The sequence below is a fragment of the Nelumbo lutea genome, chromosome 6 (assembly GCF_056320005.1).
Source record: "Nelumbo lutea isolate HS-2025 chromosome 6, American lotus-T2T, whole genome shotgun sequence".
Taxonomy (NCBI): Eukaryota; Viridiplantae; Streptophyta; class Magnoliopsida; order Proteales; family Nelumbonaceae; genus Nelumbo; species Nelumbo lutea.
Genome location: NC_142689.1, coordinates 42,107,539 through 42,117,419, shown reverse-complemented (window position 1 = coordinate 42,117,419; position 9,881 = coordinate 42,107,539). Strand labels below are relative to the sequence as shown.

The following is a 9,881-nucleotide window of genomic DNA, read 5'->3' as shown; positions in this document are numbered from 1 at the left end:
GATAGGATTGTAACACTTATACCCTTTCTATGTCTGAGAATAGCTAGGAAAGATACAATTAGTAGAGCGTGCATCTAGCTTATCTAAACCATGACTCAAATTGTGAACAAAGCACACACACCTAAAGACCCAGGGAGTTAACGGAAAGGGAGACAAGGTGGGGAACAAAATAGAGAAGGGAGACCGACTGTAAAGGATGAAGGAGGGCATCTGGTTAATAAGGAAAAAAGCAATAAGCTCAATGTCACTCCAAAAACCTTTAGGAACGTTCATTAGATGAATAATGGACTGGGTAGTCTCAAGGAGACAACAGTTCTTCATCATAAGGAAAAAAGCAGTAAGCTCAATGTCACTCCAAAAACATTTAGGAACGTTCATATGATGAATAATAGACTGGACAGTCTCAAGGAGATAATAGTTCTTTCGTTCAATCACCCCATTTTGTTGAGGGGTAGTGCACACAAAGTTTGATGAATGACGCCATGTTATTCTAAATATTGTTGAAAGGAAGTAAGAAAGTATTCTTGACCATTATCTGATTGATAAACTTTTATTGGAACACCAAATTGCGTACATATTTCAGCATGAAATTTTTTAAAAATAGAAAATAATTCACTTTTTTTCATTAAATAAATCTATATTATCGTTGAACAATTAACAATAAAAATGACAAAATACTTGTAACCATTATAGGACTCAATTTTAATCGGACCCCAAACATCTGGATGGACTAAAGAAAAATGACTCAACATATGACTATCAACACTAGGACTGAAGGAAACCCAATGGTGTTTCCCATACTGACATGACTCACAATGCAAAGAAGACAAATGACAAAGAAGGAACTAGTAGTTTGAGTGCCTTGAGAGATGGATGTCCTAGCCGAAAATGCCATTAGAGAGGAGTTGAGGAAGTTTGTAGTGCAACTGACGATCCACCACTGTCAAGATAATACAATCCATCAGCCTCATGCCCTTCACCAATCTTCTTCCCCATCTTGAGATCTTGAAAAACACAAGAGCAAGGGAAAATTGTAATAAAGCAATTAAGGGTTTTAGTTAATTTACTAGCCGACATGAGATTGAACGGACATTTAGGCATATATAGAACTAATGATAAAGAAATAGATGCAGTGTTAACATTACCAACACCACAAATGGGGAAAGAAGAACCATTGGCGAGGGTAACAATTTGTTATGTATAAGCTTTGGAGAGGGAAGAAAACACACCTAGAGTCCTTGTCATTTGATCAGAGGCACCAAAACCAATAATCTAGTGTGCAAGAGTGGCAGTGGTATGTTGTAAAGTAGTCTGAAGGAACCTCTCATACTTATCTCGTGCTACACTCATCATCTCCTTCCCGAAAGCAGATGTAGATGTGGAAGGTGTTTGATCTATGTATTGGTTATCACTCACATCACCCCCATTGATAGCTACATGATTAGCACATATAGAAGGTGGATCATGTAGATCATAACAGAAATTAACCGAATGTCCTTTTTTGTCACAATGTGTACACTTCCTAAAAGTGTTGCCTCTCCCCTTACCATGACCTCCCCTTGAATCATGACAACCACCACTTCCACCACCACGACCTCCTCGAAATGCATGTTCTCCCCTTCTATTACCACGTCTACATCCTCTCGCTACAACAACTACTGATCTATCAAACATAGTGGTACTCTCTATGGGTCCCAATGGAATCATGCGAAGCCGAGCAATTACTTCCTTAAGTGTAGTAAGAGCAAAACATCCCATTATTTGTGCTCTAACTGGTTAATACTCTGACTTCAGCCCCTCTAAGAACCTAGTTAAATCTAGTTGCTCCCTTTATTGTTGCTGAATTTTAACATTTGGAGTTAGGGGATTATAGACATTGAGTTCATTTGTTAGGATTCTCATACAAGTAAAATACTCTTCTAGGGTTTGATTCCCTTGTTGTGGATTGAAATACTCCTGATAGAGTTGATATACTCTCGTTGTATTATTTTGTCCAAAATAAAGTTTCTTATCATGTTCTCATATGTCCTTAGTTGTATCCAATAACATAAAGTTGACATTTATCTTGGGTTCCATACTGTTCCATAACCATGTCATGATTTTGGCATCTTCTTGTTCCCAATCATCAAACCCTGGAGATTCAGTTGGTGGTTTATCTTCCTTCACATGTTTCACCTCCTCTTTGCCTTGAGAAAAACTTCCATCAACTTGGCCCACAACACATAATTTTCTCCATTAAGTTTAATTAATGTCATCTGCACACCTAGATAGTCTAAGGGGATCATCACACCAGATTTCTGATCACTACCGCCATCTCCAATTGCTACCACTATGTCCCCCAATACTACTTCTAATTCTGAATTATCAGCCACCAAACAAATACTACTATCCAGTCAACACTACAACAATCTCCACATCATTTGTAACAATTTGTCAACTAATCACAATCAAAAAGTTGATGTAAACTACTATTCAAATAAAAAAAGCTTGATTAAACTACCATTCAGACACATTCAACCATTCTTTTAGAAAAAATAAATAAATTCTTTTCACATTACTACTAGTAACTAATCCCCATGATTGTTACTTAAACAACCACCAAGAACCCTCTTGAAACTACTCAACAAAGGGTTTAGAACACTACAAACACTGCCACACGACTACTATGGTTGTCACTTATGGTAACAGTAGTATTAGAACTATTATCCTAGGGTTGCCGCACCCTCCTAACACTTGTAATGAGGATTACAACAATCATAGAATAAGGAGGGCATTGCCACTTGTGCTAGACTGGGGATGAATCTCCTAAGGTAGGAGACCTTTCTCAACAATGTTTTCAACTGTGACCCAGAGCTCCAGAGTGGCAAGTCCAAGACTGCCTTCACTTTACTCACATTTGGATGAATTCAGTGTGGTCAACTTGATGCCCCCAAAATTTTCCTAATTGCACTCCAAATGCAAACTTAAGTGGATTAAGCTTTAGGTTGGAGGCTCGACATTGCATAAATACTTTTCTTAATACCTACGAATGATCTCTCGTCTTGGCCTTTACTATGATGTCATCCACATAGCACTCTATTAATTTCTTTCTGCATCATATCATGGAATACACTTGTCATTGCTCTTTATTATGTGGCCCCAACATTCTTCAAGCCGAAGGGCATCATCTTATAGTAGAAGTTCCCTATTGGCAATCAAAATGTTGCATGAGGCGCGTTTATGGGGTCCATGTAGATCTGATTGTTGCCATTATACGCATCCTGGAAAGAGAATAATTGGTTTTCGGTCATAACATCAATGAAGATTTCCATGTTCGGCAGTGGGAATTCATCCTTAGGGAAAGGCTTGTTTAGCTCCCTGAAGTCTTACACAACACCCAGGGTAAGAGCGGAAGGAAGTTGTGGACTAGTCCCTTACTAATGGTCATGAGATAGTGTGTTAGGATTTGGATACCAACCTTAACTAGCCATTTTTCTTCTTAACTGGGACAACATTGGCTAACCATTGTGGGTGAGCAATTGGATTTATGAAGCCTAGTTTCAGGAGTCGTTCAACTTCCTCTTTGATCTTCAAAGTTATTTCTGGTTTGAAGACACACTACTGTTGTTTCATGGGCTTGAATTTGGGGTTAATGTAGAGCGAATGCTTGCCCAGTGCTAAGTCTAATCTGGGCATTTGGTCGTATAACCAGGCAAAGATACCCTAAAATTCTATTAATGAGGGAAGAAACTATTCAATCACGTTTGACAAGTCTCCTAGTTTTGTGATTAGAACGGATTTTACTACCTTTTAAGAGGTCTAATAGCTTTGCCTTCTCTTCGGTGTCTAACTTAGTCGATACATACATTGACTTCCTTTCCATTCCTTCGGCGGCCATGTTAACTTATTCAAGTGTTCTTCCACGGTGCCATTCGAATCTTGCATGCGCTTAGGAGGCATGTGCATTTCATCATAGTACTCCATTGTTTCCTTACAATGGTCCGTGCTATTGTGTTTTGTTGTGTACGTTCAGGTTCTGCTTACGATGAAAACATTGTGGCATCTTTGCATAGTGGTTTCACTGTTGGTCCTTTAACACAATAGTACTATGGGACAACTTTCTTTGTAGCTGGGGTATCAACTTCTTTAGATTCTTCCACGATGGTGTAGTAACTCTTTCCACTTTCGTCTGTCACTCGCATGCACATGAATTGGTTCTTAGATTGTCAGAGGCTCATTCACTGGGTTCAACAATCGCATGGTTACCACTTTGGCATTCTACATGTGTGCTTCCGACCAATCGAATGGGACACAGGTGGCTCAATTCCTAGTGATGCGACCCTTGTGCTTGGCCTTTATGCACTGGTGGTAGGTGGACGGGACTAGCGTCAGGCCATGTGTCATGCCTCCCTAACAACCTCATCGTCAATATTGATTGCAACTAGGTTGAAAATACAAAAAATGAGCCATAAAAAATAAAAGAAAAGTCACAATGTGAATATGCATATTTCCAAACCCAAGTCTCTCCACGTTCCACCCAAAGACACAAAAACTACAGAAAAATGAGAGATATGCTAGAGAGATGTCATCCCAGAAATCAAACAACCCACTTGTCCACTGAGGGTTATTCTCAGCAACTCTTTCCTCACTTCTTGATGCAAATGAGAATCCCTTCTCTAATTACTTGTTTCTTAGGGTCTGGTGATAATCTGAACATGTGCTTCCTCATCCATTTTAGATTTGTATTCCTTTCCAAGGGGGCTAAGAATAGTAGAGTCCAGCAGTTGTAGGTGTTGTAATTGCAATAGAAAGGCAAAGACCAACTCCTATAGCAGGTCACTCAGATCTCCTATACCCTAAGTTAAGGCTGCAAAGGGCATAGTGAGCAAAATAATTCACATAGAGTAGAACAACAACAACCATCATATGGGTCCATTCGTGGGGTTTATAAGTTCCATTTTTGCAGTAAATCTTTGAGTCTAGAGATATCCTCTGGTCGTCATCTGAAAAAAAAAGAAGCACAAAGTGGTGGAACCGCTTAGGATGTTGGTAAAGGCACATACGTATAAAGAGGGCATTGAGGATTTAATTATTGATTTCAAACCAGACATCTCTTTGGGACTTCCTTAGTAAGACATTGTTCAACATTCCAGTCATGACAAGGAAGAGGATAGCATCATAAACAGCAAAACAAGTGATCCAAATAAGAAGGGCCAAGTTCATTGGACTTCTAATCCACTCTTTGCAGAGATTTTCCTCAGAGATTCCCAATCAATTTTCTAAACAAAGGCTAGATTAAAACGATTTTGGGAACCTTGGCTAGTAGAAGAAGGAACTGAACATGAAACTTCATCTCTTTCCTCAGCAATTTGCAAGAATTTAGTTGATGGAGAAGCCAAAAGACTAGTTGAACCAAATTTCAGGATCCCTACTCTACTAGGAAGAGCTGTTGAAACATATGGAGACCCTTTTTGAGGGTTCTCTTGGCCTAGCAATCCTCTTTGAGATAATGACATGTGAAATGGGACTCTAGCCATTTCTTTAGAACCATTTGGGATTGGACTTAAGCGTAGTTCTTCCTGAACTTCCTCTCTTCTTTTCTCGTAACTAGCTGAAATCATTATTGAGATAATTGGGACTTTCCATGTTCCCTTGATACAAAGATCCTTAATTGATACAAATGCTGCTAAAAGAAAAGAAAAGAAAAGAAAGTTTCTTTGATACAAAGAACCTCAATTTCAAATTGTATAAACCTTTGTTGTTTTTGTCCTTTAACAAAACACCCAGGAACAACTATGAGACCAAAAACTTATGCTACAATTCATCATTTTCTCCTTGGATTGTGACAAAAAGCTGAACCTCTACTCCCATAATCATTTCTAGGGTTCCTGCACACATCCCAAAACCCCAAATAGCAGGCTCAATTGGTATTTCTATCATGAAAGCTAAAGAAAACTATAAAAACTCAAAGAAGTGAAGCAAAAAATTCTTTATAAAAGGAAATGGAATGTAACTCCTAATAAGCCCAGGATATAGGGAAAGGAAAGTTCAGCCTCTAGTGAATCAAGACCAAAACTGTGATTTTGTTACATTATACGTACAAGGAATATCAAAATGTGCTAGTAATAATATGAAAATGCATGTAAAAATATCTTTCACTTCTCCAATGGAAATTTTAACCAAATCAGGTCAAAACATGGTGGAAATTCAAGAGTAGCAGGTTTTCCTACAAACTTAAGCCAGAAAAGGGTAAGATATAAACAAAATAAAAATGTAACTCGTACAAATCTTTGTTTAAATTCTGAGCATAACCCAAAAATAAAGCAAATAATCTAGTATTGAATAAGGTACCAAAAGAAATCCATAAAGTGTAATTTAGAAGGTAGAATACGAGAAGAAAAGAAGCCATTCAAAGTCTCAAACTTCTTTCTAGTTCATATTCTGATCCAAAAATACATTAGACTGGGGAATCTTTTTGTGATAGATAGACCGATGAATTTAGTCGATAAACAACAGAACTTGAGAATACGTGAAATTCAAGGATACCAATATTATACCCATTTGAACCAAATAAAGTGAAAAAGGGTACGAGAAATATAGTTCCATATAGTTACTGGTGAGCCCCTATATAATTCGAACTGATTTAATAATAATGAGTGTAATTTAATAATCGGGCCAATTTTGATTCTTGCTTATTCCAAATGGTGACTCAAACTCGAACTGATTTAGTAATATATAAAAGTTTTCAATTTTTTTAATATTTATTATATTTTTATGTCTAATAAGGATAACTTTGGTAGATAATATATAAATTTAGTTAAAAAAACATAATTTATTAATATATAAATAATTTGCTAATTTACTTTAATTTTTTATTAAGGTTATATTATCAAAAGTCAAATTTGAATTATTATTTACATAAAAAACTATTATGTATCACCATCGGATCAAACTTGATTATCCCAATTATTATTCGAGAAGGTTCTCGGCCTTATGTTTTAGGGAGAATGACGGTTCAGACTAGGGTTAGAGTTTCTAAGCCCAAAGTACAGTTGGGAGATGCCAGCTCAGAATTGATGCCAATTCACAGGCGAGCATTGGTGTATTAAGTGGGGGTTTTTAACATTTTGAATGTTTATAGGTCCATAGTGGAATTCGGAAATCTACATTGGGTCTCCCCGTACTTTTTCGTATGTTTTCTTCCAATTAAACAATTGGTTTGGGGCTGGAACTGGCTGACCCGAACCATTGACAACACCCATTCATGTTCATATTGACTAAAATGCCACTCTTAACGCACCAAAATACTAGACACTTGCCCATTTGTCTTCTTTCAAGCCCCTCGAAAACCTTTCCGGCTCACAACACTGTCCCCGTGTGTCACAACGACACTCTCCCTCGGAACTCAAAGAAATGATGCAATCCATCGTTAGAGCTACCACAACCACTATGGCTCGAACACAAAACTCCTTGAACCTTCACCCAAGACCGATGACATTTCGGCTTCTTTAGGTTCATGTGACGACTTTGACTCCAATCTATTAGGCGAAGGTGTTCATGCTCGTCGGCTCGCACAAGACGAGAAAGACAAGTCTCTTGACATCGGTCCCAACAATCGACCTCTTTTCACCACTACCAAATCTATCTTTGAGCTCACCAGAAAGGATGTTTGCACTTACATGAAGTTTAGGTTTCTCTTTGCTATGTATGTAATTCCTGATTCTCCTATTCATATTAGTATTCATTTTCCTATGGTTGTTGGTTTATTTTTGGGTCTACAATCTCATCTTGTTCATTTGTGTCTACTGTCTTGAGTACATAGTATCTTGTTGGGTGAGTTTCTTGGATTCTATATGGTTCGAACCAGTTAGGTGCAAATTTCCCAATGGATTTAACTTGCTTGACATGGAGTGTTGTTTTAAGAACCTTGTCACATTCTTTAAATTTTCTGGGCTTACCAACTTATTGAAGTTAGAAGCCATGATCTGTTTCTACAAGGGCTTCTCTCTTTCTTCCTCTATGCATTCTAGTTTGTCACTGAGCAGATGATCTATATCCTCTGTTCGAAACTTCTTTCCCATTACGTAGGCTAGTAGGGTAGACACTGTTTGTATCTCTACTAGTAGAACAACTTCCTAGCCATATACTAATGAGTAGGCAGTTGCCTATGTGCTCTTCCTAACTATTGTGCGATAAGCCCAAAGTGTTTTAGATAACTTTTCTAACCAATCTTTTTTGTTTTCTACTACCATCTTACTCGACATTTTTAACAAGGTTTTTTTGGTTGCTTTTGTTTGCCCATTCCCTTGTAGGTAATAGGTTGTGTGCCTAGTCTTGCCCCATACTGTCCCAACAGGTCCCGCACTTCCTAATTCTTTATGGATAATCCATTATCTGTCAAAATTCTCATTAGGACCCTGAGCAGGTGGACTATATGCTGCTTAAGGAAGTATGCAATGTTCTTCACACAAATTCTTCTTAAGGGTCTGGCCTCTGGCCATTTGGTGAAGTAGTCTATGGCCACTAGGATGAAACAATATTCCCGGGAAGGTGGGTGTATTTTTCCAAATAGATCTACCACCAGGTGTGGAAAGGCCATGGTGTAATGAAGGTATGTTGGCTGGTCAATGTATCATTTCGTTATGTATTTGGCATTTATGGCACCTTCGCACATGCTTTTGGGTGTCTTCTAGCATGGTAGGCCAATAGAAGCCTAAGTGCAAGATATGGTTATACAAGGCTATCTGTCCCTGGTGTGGTGTTGGTTCAGGATTGTGGACTGCATCTAGGGCTTCTTCAATTTCCTCCCCGGTTAGGCATCGTAGAGGTTTTCCTGTGTAAGATTTTCTATAGAGCACTCCATCATGAAGGTAGAATCTTTTGGCTTTGGCTAAGAGTTTTCTCTTCATAACTGGGTCAGTAGGTGTGGTGTTGTTCTCAATATAATCTATGTACATGGCTCTCCAGTCTCCCTCACCAACTGTAATACATTCATTTCTGTTTGCTTCCGCGATACACTTCTCGCTGTCATTTTGTACCTTGGCTACATCTGTTTTCATCTCCAGCTAGTAGTACCCCAACATTTGCAACCTCCTATATAAATGTGATGGTTATGTCTCCACAATAGGTTTTGTGAGTTTTGTTCAAGACTACTTCTACATCTTTAGGCCCTAAGCATCTTGTTCTAACTGCACCCGCCAATCTATGGAATAACTCCCCGTTCACCAGTTGGAACCTAGTTAGTGTCTTGCCATCTTGCATCGCCTTCGTTGGGTTATTCAACTTCTGTATGACATTGTATCTCCAATCCTCTGTCATTTTGTCATCCTTCTTCTCTACCTAGTGTCCCAATCTCTCAGTTGATGGTTCACAATGCATCTTGATGGTAATGTTGATTGGATTTTCACTCGGCCGAATTTTTTATCCCAAAGTGTCTATTGCATTGGCATACCTATTTTTGGCTCTGTTCTGGTGTTTGTAGGTTACTTCCAAGTCCCTGGTTAATCTTTGGATCAAGGTCCTATATGGAAAGACCGTCAGTTCCTTAACTATGGTGTTGTTGTCCATTTGCCCGGTCATCAATTTCGAATCTCCTACTACTTTAACCTTTTTGGCTCCAGAGTCCCTTACTACCACCATCAGTCATAGTACTAAAGCTTCATACTCAGCTATGTTATGTGAACAAGGGAACTACAGTTTGAAGGAATAGGCCAAGGTATCACCAGTATGCAAAGTCAATGTGACTCTTTCTCTGGCTAAGGTGCTAGTGTTTCTTCCGTCGAAGGTTAAGGTCCACTCCTCATCTTAACTACTGCGATCTCCGAATACCTCTTTAGATACAGGGAAACTGTCATTGGTGGTAAAGGCAGCTAAGAGATCTACAACTGCCTGACACTTAATGG

At 38.5% G+C, this 9,881-nt stretch overlaps 1 pseudogene; it reads right to left on the bottom strand.

Moving 5' to 3' along the window:
- Nucleotides 1-4,379: 4,379 nt before the first annotated feature.
- Nucleotides 4,380-5,600, bottom strand: LOC148848751 (uncharacterized; annotated as a pseudogene).
- Nucleotides 5,601-9,881: the final 4,281 nt, after the last annotated feature.